We start from the raw sequence: 14,050 nt of genomic DNA, 5'->3' as shown, positions 1-14,050 counted from the left end.
ACATAAAGGAAAAAAATAACAAAAATAGAGGGAGAAGAAGAAGAAGAGAGAGAGAATGACATAGAGGAGAGGGAGAATGAGTTTAAGAGTTTAGATAGTAAAACTTGGATGTACTTGCATGGATGTAATTGAAGAGCTTGAACACTTGAATAAACTTACCATGGGCTCATCTTCTAAATCTTCAAGTCTTGTCATCAACTTAAAAACTTAGACTAGAAGGCTTAAAACCTAAACTAGAATTAAGAAATTACAACCCAATTGAAGACTGAAATTGAAATTAAAGCATAAATAAAACCTATTACAACCATTAAATAAAAATCATAAAAGTAAACTAGAACTTAGAAAAGCCAAAAATCACAAATTAGAAGGAGAAGAAGAGAAGAAATTTTCCTAAGCGAATGAGCCAGCTTTACAAAAGAGGTAGGGGGTATTTATATGGGAAAGGGGAGAAGAAGAGAAGAGGGAAGTGGTAGGAGAAATATTCCCTAAGAAAAAAAAATATTCTCTTCTCCTTCCTCCTTTACAATGCTTGATCCCCAAGAAAAAGAAAAAAATAGAAAGAGGGAGAGAAGAGAATATTGTTTATTTAAACCTTCTATTTCTAGAAAAGTAAATTTCTAATTCGAACTTATGCTTCCTTTTTTTTGTAGATATCTTCTCCAAGCAATAAAATCAAAGCTTCTTTGATTTTTCAACCTTCCATAGATGAGAAAATATCTTTCAAAATAAATCTATCCCAAGTAGACTTCCAAAAGTGCCCTTGAAAAGTTGGAGGAGAGAGAGAGAGAGTGATGACTAGGATAGTGATGATTAGGATTCCACTCAACCAAATAACAAAATCCCCAATGTATTCTTTAAAAATCATGGGGCATTAAATGCAGCCCATAAAAATCGTGAACACCTTGTGGGCCTTCAAAACTATGGAATCTAGTGGCAGTGTGGGTCCCTCCATGTAGGTAGCGGTCCTTCTCTCTCTCTTCAAGAATGCAAAATTATCGAAACGGCCTTATACTTGCAGTAGATCTCCACCATTGCTTAGAAATATCTTCTATAATGTCAAAAATGTCCTTGGGCAGTGGTAGAATGACTATGGGCTTACACTACAGCTCCTTTCTAACCCATTACCCTTTATTGGGCTGAAAAGAATAATTAGCTGTATGGAGGCCTAAACGGATGCAAAACTGAATTCTGGCATGACCATCTTGCTCCACATTTAGTCCTCTGCACAGCCATTGAAAGAAAAATGATATCTTTACGTGTAAATTGGGACATGCAGCTCCCGATAGTCCAAAATAGCCCAAAACAGCCCAAAACCTGAAAAACACAAGAAAGCACCAAAGTAACTCTGTCCCATGTGGTAAAATGTATGCTATATGCCCTAAGATTTCACACATAAATTTGCTCATCAGATTCCCCCACACTTGAACGTTACTTGTCCTCAAGTAAAACAAAAGAAAAACTAACCTAAAATGCAAAAAATCCTAACTCACTTTCGTAGGAATCACGGTTGCACTTAGCATGTGCAACAAGCCTTTAAACCCCTAGTGGACGAGTTGTGTCTCGTGGGTGCTTGCAGTGAATATACACCCAAAATTCAATAAATCAAAAATGATGTAAATTTTTTCTCATGGCATAAGTAAGATAGTGCACACAGTCTCAAAGAAATACTCAACTAAAGATTAAGGAGCCAAAGATTCCCCCACACTTGAATTTTATCACCCCACATCAATTCAAGCAACTAGCATATATCAAGATTAAGGGATCTCCTCTTATCTTCTGAACACTACTCACCTTCAAGTAAACCACTCATAGCATCGATGAAACCAAAGACTTAGGCCTTGAGTATTTTTTTACCATACTTTCTTTTCAGGCATTAAGGCAGAAGTTTGTTTTTTTTCAACGATAAACTCTATTTCTACTCCACTACCATTCTCTGAATGACATGGTGGAGCATACACCAGACACCCAATTACTTGGTAGTTTCACTTTTTGCATGTATCTAATAAGACTTTGAGACCTTGATACAAGAGTTTTTTTTTTAAGTTTTCTACTAAGGAATTTCGATCAAGTCACCTTGCTTCATGAGGCACAGTGCCCTGTCTAGTCCCAAGGAATTCCACTTTCCTTTCTTTTTCTCTCTTTTTTTTTTTTGTTTCCATTCACTTTCGTGCCTTGCCTTGCCATAAACAAATTGGTCTCAACTACTAGCCAAAAGATCAAAGGGTCCATAAACACATAGAGGAAATCTAACCATCCAATGAGGTAGCACTCAAATTTTCAAACTCAATCCCCATCACCGGATACAAACCAACTACCGTCATTGAAAAGGGATTTTTTATTATTTCGCATGCTAGGGCACTTAATTCCCTCTTTCTCTCACTTCGCAATCAAAGAGACTTATGCACATAACCAAAATATCGCCACAATCAAAATTCATAAAATTTAGCAATCAAGCAAGAACCCCCCCCCCCACACACTTAATTTATGCAATATCCTCAATGCATGCAGAAAAGAAAGAGTAAAGACAAGGGAGGGTAAATATACCAGGAGGTCATTCTTCAAGGTAAAGATGCTCATGGAGATCCATGACCTCTTCTACCAGTGGAGTGGGCATCTCAATGTATGGCTTCAATCTTTGGCCATTGACCTTGAAAGTAGCACCTGTACTAGGATTGGCAACCTCAGCCCCATGAGGATAAACTTTTTGAACAATATAGGGGCCATCCCATCTAGAACGCAGCTTACCTGGAAAGATGTGCAAACGAGAATTGTACAATAAAACTTTTTGGCCTACTTTAAAAGATTTTCTCAAAAGGTACCTATCATGGAAAGCCTTGGTTTTTGCCTTGTAAATTCGGGTATTCTCATATGCCTCATTACTAAGCTCTTTCAACTCAGATAGTTGGAGTTTCCTATGGGCACCTGCGGTGGGTAGGTCAAAGTTAAGCTTCTTGATAGCCCAAAAGGCCTTGTGCTCGAGCTCAACAGGTAAGTGACATGCCTTTCCATACACCAGAAGATACGAAGATTGACCAAGATCGATCTTAAAGGTTATCCTATGGGCCCACAAAGCATCTATCAACCAATTACACCAATCCTTACGGTTCGGATTGATGGTTTTCTCAAGAATTTGCTTTATCTATCGATTTGAAACCTCAACCCGGCCACTAGTCTGGAGATGGTAGAGTGTGGCCAACTTGTGAATGACACCATATTTTCTCATGAGGGCCACAAAAGGACGCTTACAAAAATGCTTGCCCCGATCACTAATGATAGCACGGGGAGTACCAAAACGGGAGAAGATGTTCTCCTTCAGAAATTTCATAACCACCTTGTGGTCATTGGTCTTACAAGCAACTGCCTCGATCCATTTGGACACATAGTCCACAACAAGTAATATATATAGGTTACCAAAAGAGTTAGGGAAAGGCCCCATGAAATCAATACCCCATACATCAAATACCTCAACCACCAGAATTGGGTTGAGGGGCATCATATTCCTCCTAGAAAGGCATCCTAAAGATTGGCATGAAGGACACGCCTTGCAATAAGTAAAAGCATCTTTAAACAGACTAGGCCAATAAAATCCACAGTATAAAACCTTGGTTGCAGTCTTTTTAGGCCCAAAGTGACCTCCACAAGCCTGATTATGGTAAAAAGATAAGACAGATTGTTGCTCATGATCAGGAACACATCTCCGGATTACTTGATCCAGACAAGTCTTAAAAAGATAAGGATCATCCCAAAAGAAATATTTAACTTGTGAAAAGAAACGATTCTTATCTTAGGTGGACCAATGTGCAGGTGTCACACCCGTAACTAGATAATTGATGATGTCAGCAAAACCAAGGTTCACTAGACACTGCCATCAGATACTCATCAGGAAAATTCTCGTTGACTAGAGAATCAACAGTCAATGAATTAGGCAGCTGGGATAGATGGTCTGCAACCAAATTTTCACACCCTTTCTTATTCCTAATTTCTAGATCAAATTCTTGCAACAAAAGGACCCACCTAATGAGGCGAGCCTTGGCATCTTCCTTCTGCACAAGATATTTGATAGTTGCATGGTCAGTATAAATAATCACATGTGATCCAACCAAGTAGGGCCTAAACTTCTCTAAAGCAAACACAACAGGTAAAAATTCTTTCTCAATAGTGGTATAATTAAGCTGTGCATCATTAAGAGTCCTACTTGCATAATAAATCATATGGAGCAATTTATTGATTCTTTGCCCAAGAACAACCCCTATAGCAAAATCAGAGGCATCACATATAAGCTCAAATGGAACTGTCCAATTTGGAGCTTGAATAATGGGGGCTGAAGTCAATGCTCTTTTCAATTGCTCAAAACTCTCATGACACTCAGGAGAAAAATCAAATGGACAATCCTTTGCCAAAAGGGAAGTGAGAGGTCTAGCTATCTGGCTAAAATCCTTGATGAATCTTCTATAAAAACCTGCATGGCCAAGAAAGTATCTAATATCTTTCACACTCTTGGGTGGTGGTAAATTGACAATAAGGTCCACCTTAGATCTATCAATCTTGATCCCCTCTTTGGATACAATGTGACCAAGAACTATGCCTTGCTTCACCATGAAGTGGCACTTCTCCCAATTCAGGATCAAGTTCTTTTTTATGCATCTTTTAAGAACCAAAGATAGATGGTGCAAGCAATTAGAAAAGATAGAGCCATAAATAGAAAAATCATCCATAAACACCTCTAGAAAGTACTCTACCATATCAGAAAAGATACGCATCATGCACTTTTGGAACGTAGCAGGGGCATTGCAAAGCCGAAAAGGCATACGCCGGTAAACAAAGGTTTCATAAGGGCATATGAATGTGGTCTTGTGTTGGTCCTCTAAATCAATAGGGATTTGATTATAGCCTGCATAACCATCAAGAAAGCAATAATATTCATGGCCAGCTAGTCTCTCTAACATCTGATCAATAAAAGGCAAGGGGAAGTGGTCCTTCCAAGTTGCCGCATTCAATTTCCTATAGTCAATGCACACTCTCCATCCCATTTGGATATGGGTTGGAATCAATTCATTATTGGCATTCTCAACTGCAGTGACTCCTCCTTTCTTAGGCACAACCTACATAGGACTCACCCATTGGCTATCAGAAATAAGATAAATGATGCCATGATCCAAGCACTTTAGGATCTCTTTCTTAATTGTCTCTTTCATCACAGGATTAGCCCTCCTTTGGGGTTCCCTAGAAAGTTTGAAACTTTCCATTAGATGAATATGATGTTAAACAATAGAGGGGCTAATACCTTTGATGTCAGACATGGTCCAACTTAGGGCTTCCTTATGGTCCTTTAGAAGCTTGATCAATTCTTGTTCCTGAATAGAAGTCAAATTAAAAGAAATAATAACAGGGAGAGTGTGATCTTACCCTAGGAAGGCATACTTGAGGTTGGAGGGCAATGCCTTCAACTCTAATGTGGGGGGGCTCAATAATAGAGGGTTTAGGAATGGAGGTGGATAGGAGTCCAAGGGGCTCCAATGGTGGTTGGATGCTCCAGACCTCAGATAAGGGGTATCATCAACACTCTCCAATTTCAGCATACATTCCTAAAATCCCGAATCAAAATCAATCTTAAAGAAAGTATCAACATCATCAGAAAATCCTTGAAGCATATGTACCTCTTCTTCCATATCAGGCTGCTTGCCCAACCTAAACACATTAAAGTCAACAGAAGTATTGCTAAAAGATAACTTCATGAGACCATTCCTACAATTGATTAAAGCATTACTGGTAGCTAGGAATGGCCTACCCAAGATGATAGGGATTTGATCCTTGAAGTTGGTAGTAGGTTGGGTATCTAAAACAATAAAACCACAGGAAAAATAAATTCTCCAACCTTCAATAGGACATCCTCAATCATTCCCTTAGGAACTTTAACCGATCGATCTGCAAGTTGAAGAGTAATTTTGGTCGGTTTCAACTCTCCTAATCCTAGTTGTTGGTAGACATGAAAGGGTAAGAAGTTCACACTTGCACCAAGGTCCAATAAGGTATGATTAATAGTGGTGTTGCCTATAGTGCAAGAGATAGCGGGGCTTTCAGGATCCTTATGCTTGGCTGCCATTGGCTGTGAGATGAGAGAACTTATGTTAGCAGCCAAGAATGCCTTTTTGGGCACATTAGTGGTCCGCTTCTAGGTGCATAAGTCTTTGAGGACTTTAGGATAGGCGAGGATCTGGGCAATGGCATCCAACAAAGGGATATTCACCTGAACTTGTTTAAAAACATCCAAAATTTTCTCCACAGAAGAAGACTTCTTGCTAGCCAACCTATTTGGGAAAGGGGCAGGTGGGGTATAAATTCTCTCAGGGGTGGTCTTTTTAACAGAATCATCTTTGATTTCCTTAACCAAATCATCTAGAATCTCTTCAAGTTCATCAGACGAACCAGGAACAGTAGGCACTTCAAAAGCCTCTTCAGAAGGGGGAGAGTCAACAGGAGTATGATATGGTAAAGACTGAGGTATACTAGCCTGTTGATACTCACGGCCACTTCTTAAAGCATAGACAGCATTAACCTGGCTGGAGGGCCCTTGAAGCTGTGGGCCTTGCACCGGGTTGAGTGGGGGAGTTTGGGTATCTTGCTGAATATGAACCTAATGCCTAGGATTTGGCTTAGGTTGGCTAGGTAACTTCCCTGTTTCCCTCTCATGCAAGATTGTGACAATCTGGGTGAGTTGCTTCTCTATAAGGGCAATCCTTTTCTCTATCTCACCATTTCTTGGTGCTTCTCCTATATTGGTAAACCCTGGGGGCTGCTGATAAGGTGTAAGGAGAGGAGGCCTAGCAGAATTCACAGAAGGTCCTAGATGAGGACGAGGGGAAAAGGGATTAGGAGACATCCCTTGGTTTTGTGATGCAAAGTTGGGCCTTTGGACACCAAGCTGGCCTTGATGGTTAAAGTTGGATGGGCCTGCTTGGTTTCCTTGATTCCAGGAGAAATTGGGGTGATTTCTCCATCTTGGATTGTAAGTATTGCTATATGGGTTATTTTGGTAGAGACCACTTACATTCTCAGTGTTGGAATTTCCCACCAAGGTGTTGGGGCATTCCTCCAAAATATGTCCAGGTGTTTGGCACCAACTGCATATTGTCACCTGGTTGACCTAGTTAACCGGTATAGACTCTTTAAGAACTATGGACTCCAACATTTTTATTAGACTATCAAGTTTGGCCTCTTTGGCTATCATACCCTCGATAAGATACCCCTTAGTGGTTCTTTCAACCTCTTGGGAGGATTCCTACTCCCTAGTCTTATGAGCCAAGTTGGTTAAGAATGTCCATGCATCATTCTCCTCAGAAAAAGAAGTAAAGCCTGCTAAACACATGGACTCTACAAGTTGTTTGGTCTGATAATCAATACCCTCATAAATAATTTGGCATAGCTGTCACAAGTCGAAACCATGGTGAGGGCATTCTAAGAGGAGGTCCTTGAATCTTTCCATGAATTTAGAAAATGACTCATATGGTTTCTGCCTGAATTGGAGTATGTCACTCTTGAGTTTATTAGTCTTGTAAAGAGGGAAAAAAATTTTCAAGAAGACAATGGTAAACTGATCCCATGTGGTAATGAAATTAGTAGGCAGTCCATAGAGCCACTTCTTGGCCTAGCCTGGTCTTTCAGGGCAAAGGGTATAAACCTAAGCCTAACTGCATCATCAGTCAAATTCTGGACCTTAATTAGAACACAGACCTCCTTAAATTCTCTAAGGAAAAGATAGGCATCTTCATTGGTCAGCCCATGGAAGTGGGGTAGCATGCTAATGAAGTGGGTCTTGAGTTCATAGTTGTTCCCTGTAACAACAGGCAGACTAATGCATGAGGGCTGTGCAGCCCTGGTAGGGTAGAACCTATCCTTAAGAGTCTTGGGTTGTTGGTCACCTATGGTCAAAGGTGGGGTCAAAGGTGGTGGAGGATGTGGTATTCTAATAAGACGGTTAGATGAATCATGAGTCCACACTTTAGCCACCTAAACAGAAATGAGGTCTCCTTTAGAAAACTTAAAGAAAAATAAAAGACTTAAGAAAAAGGACTAAAAATAAGAGGGAGCCCAAGGTAAATAGTGCATCTATCCCTAAAAAATCGAAACAATGGTTCAAAAGCTGTAAGGATGCCATATAGGTTGATAGCAAGGGAACCCGTATAGTCTTCTATAGCCACCTGCGAGCGACTCCGAATGGATTCTGATGTAGAGTGGAGGTCTACTATACGTTTACGTTTCCAACACTCTCACTATGTCACTTTCCTGTTATCAAGAGTGGTCACCTCCAAAGATAAGTCACATGCCAATCCACCCAACCAAGTCAAGATGTAGTGTCATAGGTAACTTAATCCTATGAGGGACACCAAAAGATGGAGGGTTGAAGCATATGAAGGACTTTAGATTGGGAGCACACTGTTTGAAACAGAAGAGAAACAAGAAGAGGTTTTCAAAAATGGATTTTTTTTTTTCAGCATAAGAAAAGAAAATAATAAACTAAAACACTTTGAACTACTTAAAAATCAGATAAATAAAATAGACAATAATCTCCCCGGCAACGGAGGCAAAAATTTATTTGAGTTTAAAAATTACCGCAAGTGTACGGGTCAATCGTAGCTAAGGGTCGCACACGAGGAGATATACGCCGCTCTATTTAACTAACTTAAAAGTAATGCAAAGTCAACAAAATTAAAGTGTTAAATTAAACTAATTAAACTAATGAAAATTAATGCATCCTAACTCATAAGCATCTAACAAAATTAAGGGATTAAATTAACGTCCTAACACATGAGCATCTAACCTATCAAACTAACGAAAATTGGAATGAATTGGAAGGAATAAAAATATAATGCAGCCACACTTCACAACTACATAAACAAAATAACCACAAAAAGGAAAAAAATAACAGAAATAGAGGGAGAAGAAGAAGAAGAGAGAGAGAATGAGATAGAGGAGAGGGACAATGAGTTTAAGAGTTTAGATAGTAAAACCGGGATGTGCTTGCATGAATGTAATTGGAGAACTTGAACACTTGAATAAACTTACCATGGCCTCCTCTTCTGAATCTTCAAGTCTTGTCATCAACTTAAGAACTTAGACTAGAAGGCTTAAAACTTAAACTAGAATTAAGAAATTACAACCCAATTGAAGACTTAAATTGAAATTAAAGCATAAATAAAACCTATTACAACCATTAAATAAAAATCATAAAAGTAAACTAGAACTTAGAAAAGCCAAAAATCACAAATTAGAAGGAGAAGAAGAGAAGAAATTTCACTAAGTGAATGAACCAGCTTTACAAGAGAGGTAGGGGGTATTTATAGGGGAAAGGGGAGAAGAAGAGAAGAGGGAAGTGGTAGGAGAAATATTCCCTAAGAAAAAAGAATATTCTCTTCTCTTTCCTCCTTTACAATGTTTGATCCCCAAGAAAAATAAAAAAATGAAAGAAGGAGAGAAGAGAATATTGTTTACATAAACCTTTTATTTCTAGAAAAGTAAATTTCTAATTCGAACTTGTGCTTCCTTTTTTTTGTAGATATCTTCTCCAAGCAATAAAATTTTTTTCAACCTTCCATAGATGAGAAAATATCTTTCAGAATAAATCTATCCCAAGTAGACTTCCAAAAGTGCCCTTGAAAAGTTGGAGGAGAGAGAGAGAGAGTGATGACTAGGATTCCACTCAACCAAATAACAAAATCTTCAATGTGTCCTCTAAAAATCATGGGGCATTAAATGCAACCCATAAAAATCGTGGACACCTTGTGGGCCTTCAAAACTATGGAATCTTGTGGCAGTGTGGGTCCCTCCATGTGGGTAGCAGTCTTTCTCTCTCTTCAAGAATGCAAAATTACCAAAATGGCCTTGTACTTGCAGTAGATCTCCACCATTGCTTAAAAATATCTTCTATAATGTCAAAAATGTCCTTGGGCAGTGGTAGAATGACTATGGGCTTGCACTACAGCTCCTTTCTGACCCATTACCCTTTCTTCGGCTGAAAAGAATAATCAACTATATGAAGGCCTAAACGGATGCGAAACTAAATTCTGGTACGTCCATCTTGCTCCACATTTAGTCCTCTTCACAGCCATGGAAAGAAAAATGATATCTTTACGTGTAAATTGGGACATGCAGCTCCCGATAGTCTAGAATAGCCCAAAATAGCCCAAAACCTGAAAAGCACAAGAAAGCACCAAAGTAACTCTATCCAATGTGGTAAAATGTATGCTATATGCCCTAAGATTTCACACATAAATGTGCTCATCAATATCCAACTGGATGTTAACGCCAGATGCAAGGGTAGGGATCTGAAAGGTACTGATTTGGGTAGGAATTGCTTATACAACAATGGGAAGTGCAGGCTTTGTGGTCAAACCTTAAATAGGGTTTCTTCTTTACTACTTTTTCTTCAATAACTTTATGGGATTTCATCCGCTTTCTATATAATCACTTTAAAGTCTTAACAATGCTATTAGGGAACTTTCTAACGGATCAAATAACTCAAAACATCCAAAGAAATCGAAAAGGGGCATAGTGTTGTTTACCTTTTCGAAGCTCAAAACCCTAACCCAAGCTCCAACTCTTGATCCTCTTTGACCCAAGATGTGTTCCCCCTTGCTTGCAACTCAAATCACAAGCCTCAAACTTCAATCCTCTTCATTTTCCTTCTTCTTCTCTTTCTTTCCTCTCTTTTCCCTCTTTTTTTTCTCTAACTTTTGGAATGACCCAAATGAGCCAAAACCGAACTTAAATGGTCATTTTCACGTCCTGATGGTCGACCGTCATGGTCTTCTGGTTGACTGGTAGGCTACTAACCCACTTCACAAATCCTGAAGGTCTCATATCGATCAACCAGGGTTTCGACTGATACGATCCGATTGATCGGATCCTCTACCGGTATCGACCAGCAAGCTGCTGGAATCTATAGAGTGGCAAAGGTATGATTGACCAGTAGCCACTAAATCGCTCATAATTTTCTCGTCTTGATTCCGTTTGACCCAATTCTTTTTCTACGATCAATGTAACTCAATTACCTTCGTTTTGTGTTTTGGGCCTTCCTAAATTCTGACTCGACGATCCTCTTAAACTCGCATGAAGATGACTTTTCACCTTAACCATGTTATTGACAATCTTTTCTCTTTACTGTGGAACACCGAGGGTCCACACTATACTTGGGGTCATTCTATCCTACTCAATGCTTGTAAATAATGAAAATAAATATTCACCTGTACTATCAATACTATCTGTTGAGCTAACTTGAACCGTATTCTGTCAAAACAAACCCGTCAATCACCTGTTAGTCATCAAAATTCAATATTTGGGGGACAGGCTATTTTAATAAGTTTGTCGATTAACCACTGATACTGATGTTCAAATTCTGTGTCATAAGATGCTCCAAGTATCACACCCCCATCTACCAAGGATTAAATAATACAATATCTAGGGTATGACTAGGATGACACATGTCATGTTACAAAACCACCACCAGGATCTCGATGCAGTTCTCGAATCACAATCAACTCAAAGTACAAATATCACATGTACATTAGAGTGCGAAAAGAAACACTTTTACCTTAGAAGCAAAAGTGTAAACAAGAGAGCGAAAGCGTATATTATCCTTAAAGGGGATTTGAATATCTAGGTGATAAGTAATTCCATATATTACATTTTATCTCAAAAGGGTCAACTAAAGCCTAAAACTAAAGTAAATAAAATTATACAAGTTTACACAATGTAAATGATAACATTCAAGGAAAATAAAAGATAAGTTCCCTCGATCCAGATGCCCCACTGGCACAGTTATCAATAACTACTTAGCATCATAGCCCATAGTCATTGGCTACGAATCAGCGACACCACACAAAACATACTAAAGAAGGAGCACCATCAAAACATCACCTGTAAATACATCTAAAAAGGTTGTACAAAGAGGGGTAAGCTCCACTGAGCCCAGTGAGGGGATGGGAAACACACAAACAATAACACATAGTTCATGATGCATGAATTAATTAACAATATTAGCCACCTAGCAAACATGTCTAAGTCACTAAGTTCTTGCTACTGCAACCACTCGGGAAGCATCATGGGTCACTTATCTTATCACTGCGATGCAACCTCAATTGTTACCGTGGGGTCTGCGCCGGTCGAAGCCACTTGCCACCCAGAGGCAGACCCGATAACCAATGATCATCCCTGACCTGGTCTTGTATCCTCCTCAGGCATACAAGGAGCCATGATTACCCAACACCTAAACCCCTATTGGTAAGGGTTGTGGTAAGGGGAACATAACCCTAGCCGTGATACTATATGAACTATCGTGTCCAGAGGAATTTCGTGTGCATCAACATCCCATACCATCTAATACCCGGGTACCAGCACGACACGACGCATGATAGGCCACATGATAGTACTAACCATATGATGCTATATAATACTATCGTATTGAGAGATATTCCGGGTGCATCAACGTCCCATATCATCCATCACCCGGGTACCAGCACGAAACAGTGCATGACAGATCAATTATAAACATGATGAAGGCATTAACAAGTCACATTCACAACGCATACGTTCGTAATTTTCACAAATATGGTTATAATAATGTAAGAATGAGTATGCATGAGAAATGACATACAAGAATAATATAATGCAAAATACTCCCAACATAAATCAAATCCACACCCACTCACCTATTAGTTCGTGATTCGATTATAAGGTTTGTCGCCGAAAGCCGTTTAATAGGTATCCTCGAAGTTGATTAGAAGCCTAGGGACGCGAGGAAAAAGTGTCAAAATCAAGACGGTAAGTCCCCCATATGCTGCCCCTAAGGTTAGGCCTTAAGGATAGGGGTGGATTCTCGGGTGAATTCTCTTGGGAGAAAATCTGGGTGAAAATCCACCTAGGTAGAGGTAGAGCCTCGTGGCAGGTGTTAAGAGAATACTGGAGGAAGAGGGATATCGCTCAAGAGACATGAGGACGCAGCTTGAGATGGGCCCCACCATAGCTACAGGCGGTTGGAAGTAATGCAGGCTTGGATGGGACATATGGCAAAAGCTGATTGAGGCTGGGAAGTATGGAACTGAGAGAGGGGTTTTTTGGGGAGCAACCGTACAAACTGGTAAGCAGGAGAGTCTCTCCTATATAAGGAAGACGACTGATATCGAAAAGTAATCTATCACACACCTGACAAAAAATCAGAAGATTTATTTTATCCTTTTTTGTTTTCTTTTGTTTCTCTGGACTGAAAGAATGTACGATCATGTACTAGGAGTGGCGCAGATGTACTTTTGGGGCCCATGCCCACAGCTGGTATGATCGAATTAAACTTACTTTCAGTCTAGTTTGACATTTTAGTGTTAATTAGTTTACTCTCTTTCATCTACAATCCGTTTAGTTTTCCTATTTTGCAACCTACGTTGTTGGCTTAACCCAAAAGACCTTAAAGATACTCAGGCAAGAGGGAGACCGACCTCCTGGTTAGAAGTTAGAATAGGCCGTACCAGCCTCGTTTGAAACTACGCAAAGGTTCTGGCATGCCCGCGCTATTTTCACCACTTGCGTGTGCCCCTGTGTGTGAGTGTTGCGATTTTTTCGCCAACACATACCAATTTATGATTTGACATGATTAAAGGCGCTAGGAAATGAGTTAGAACTTGGATCCATGTACCAATGCTATACAACATCTCACTTACCAAAATCAGCTAGTAAATAAAGTAACAATACTATATTGGGCTCAAGAGACTAGCTAGGGACTTGATGTATGTAAGAGTGTCATGAAATAAGCAAAGAACTTGGTTATTGAATCATGGGAGCAGTTGTAGTTCAAAATCTTAGTATTAAGATGTAATACAATCAGGGTAGAACATATTGCATAAATATGGGTTTACTCTGATAAACTTTCCAACTCTGGATGCAAAATAGAAAAATTGCAACCTATATATGTACATAGAAATAATGAGCAACAATGTGCAAATCAAATTGATACTAATACACATAGGATGAGCAACTGAAAATCAAACATTAGTTTGTGTGTTTT

The 14,050-nt window shown here is 39.4% G+C and overlaps 1 non-coding gene across 1 annotated transcript; it reads left to right on the top strand.

Annotated features, from left to right (window-relative positions):
* Window positions 1-7,436: 7,436 nt before the first annotated feature.
* Window positions 7,437-7,543, top strand: LOC122638457. The gene has a single exon (XR_006329450.1). It is a non-coding gene; the product is annotated as a small nucleolar RNA R71 (small nucleolar RNA).
* The last annotated feature ends 6,507 nt before the right edge of the window (window positions 7,544-14,050 follow it).

The sequence above is a fragment of the Telopea speciosissima genome, chromosome 8 (genome assembly GCF_018873765.1).
Source record: "Telopea speciosissima isolate NSW1024214 ecotype Mountain lineage chromosome 8, Tspe_v1, whole genome shotgun sequence".
NCBI classification, from domain to species: Eukaryota; Viridiplantae; Streptophyta; class Magnoliopsida; order Proteales; family Proteaceae; genus Telopea; species Telopea speciosissima.
The sequence above is the reverse complement of the archived record's forward strand: the minus strand, read 5'-3'. Positions and strand labels throughout refer to the sequence as shown.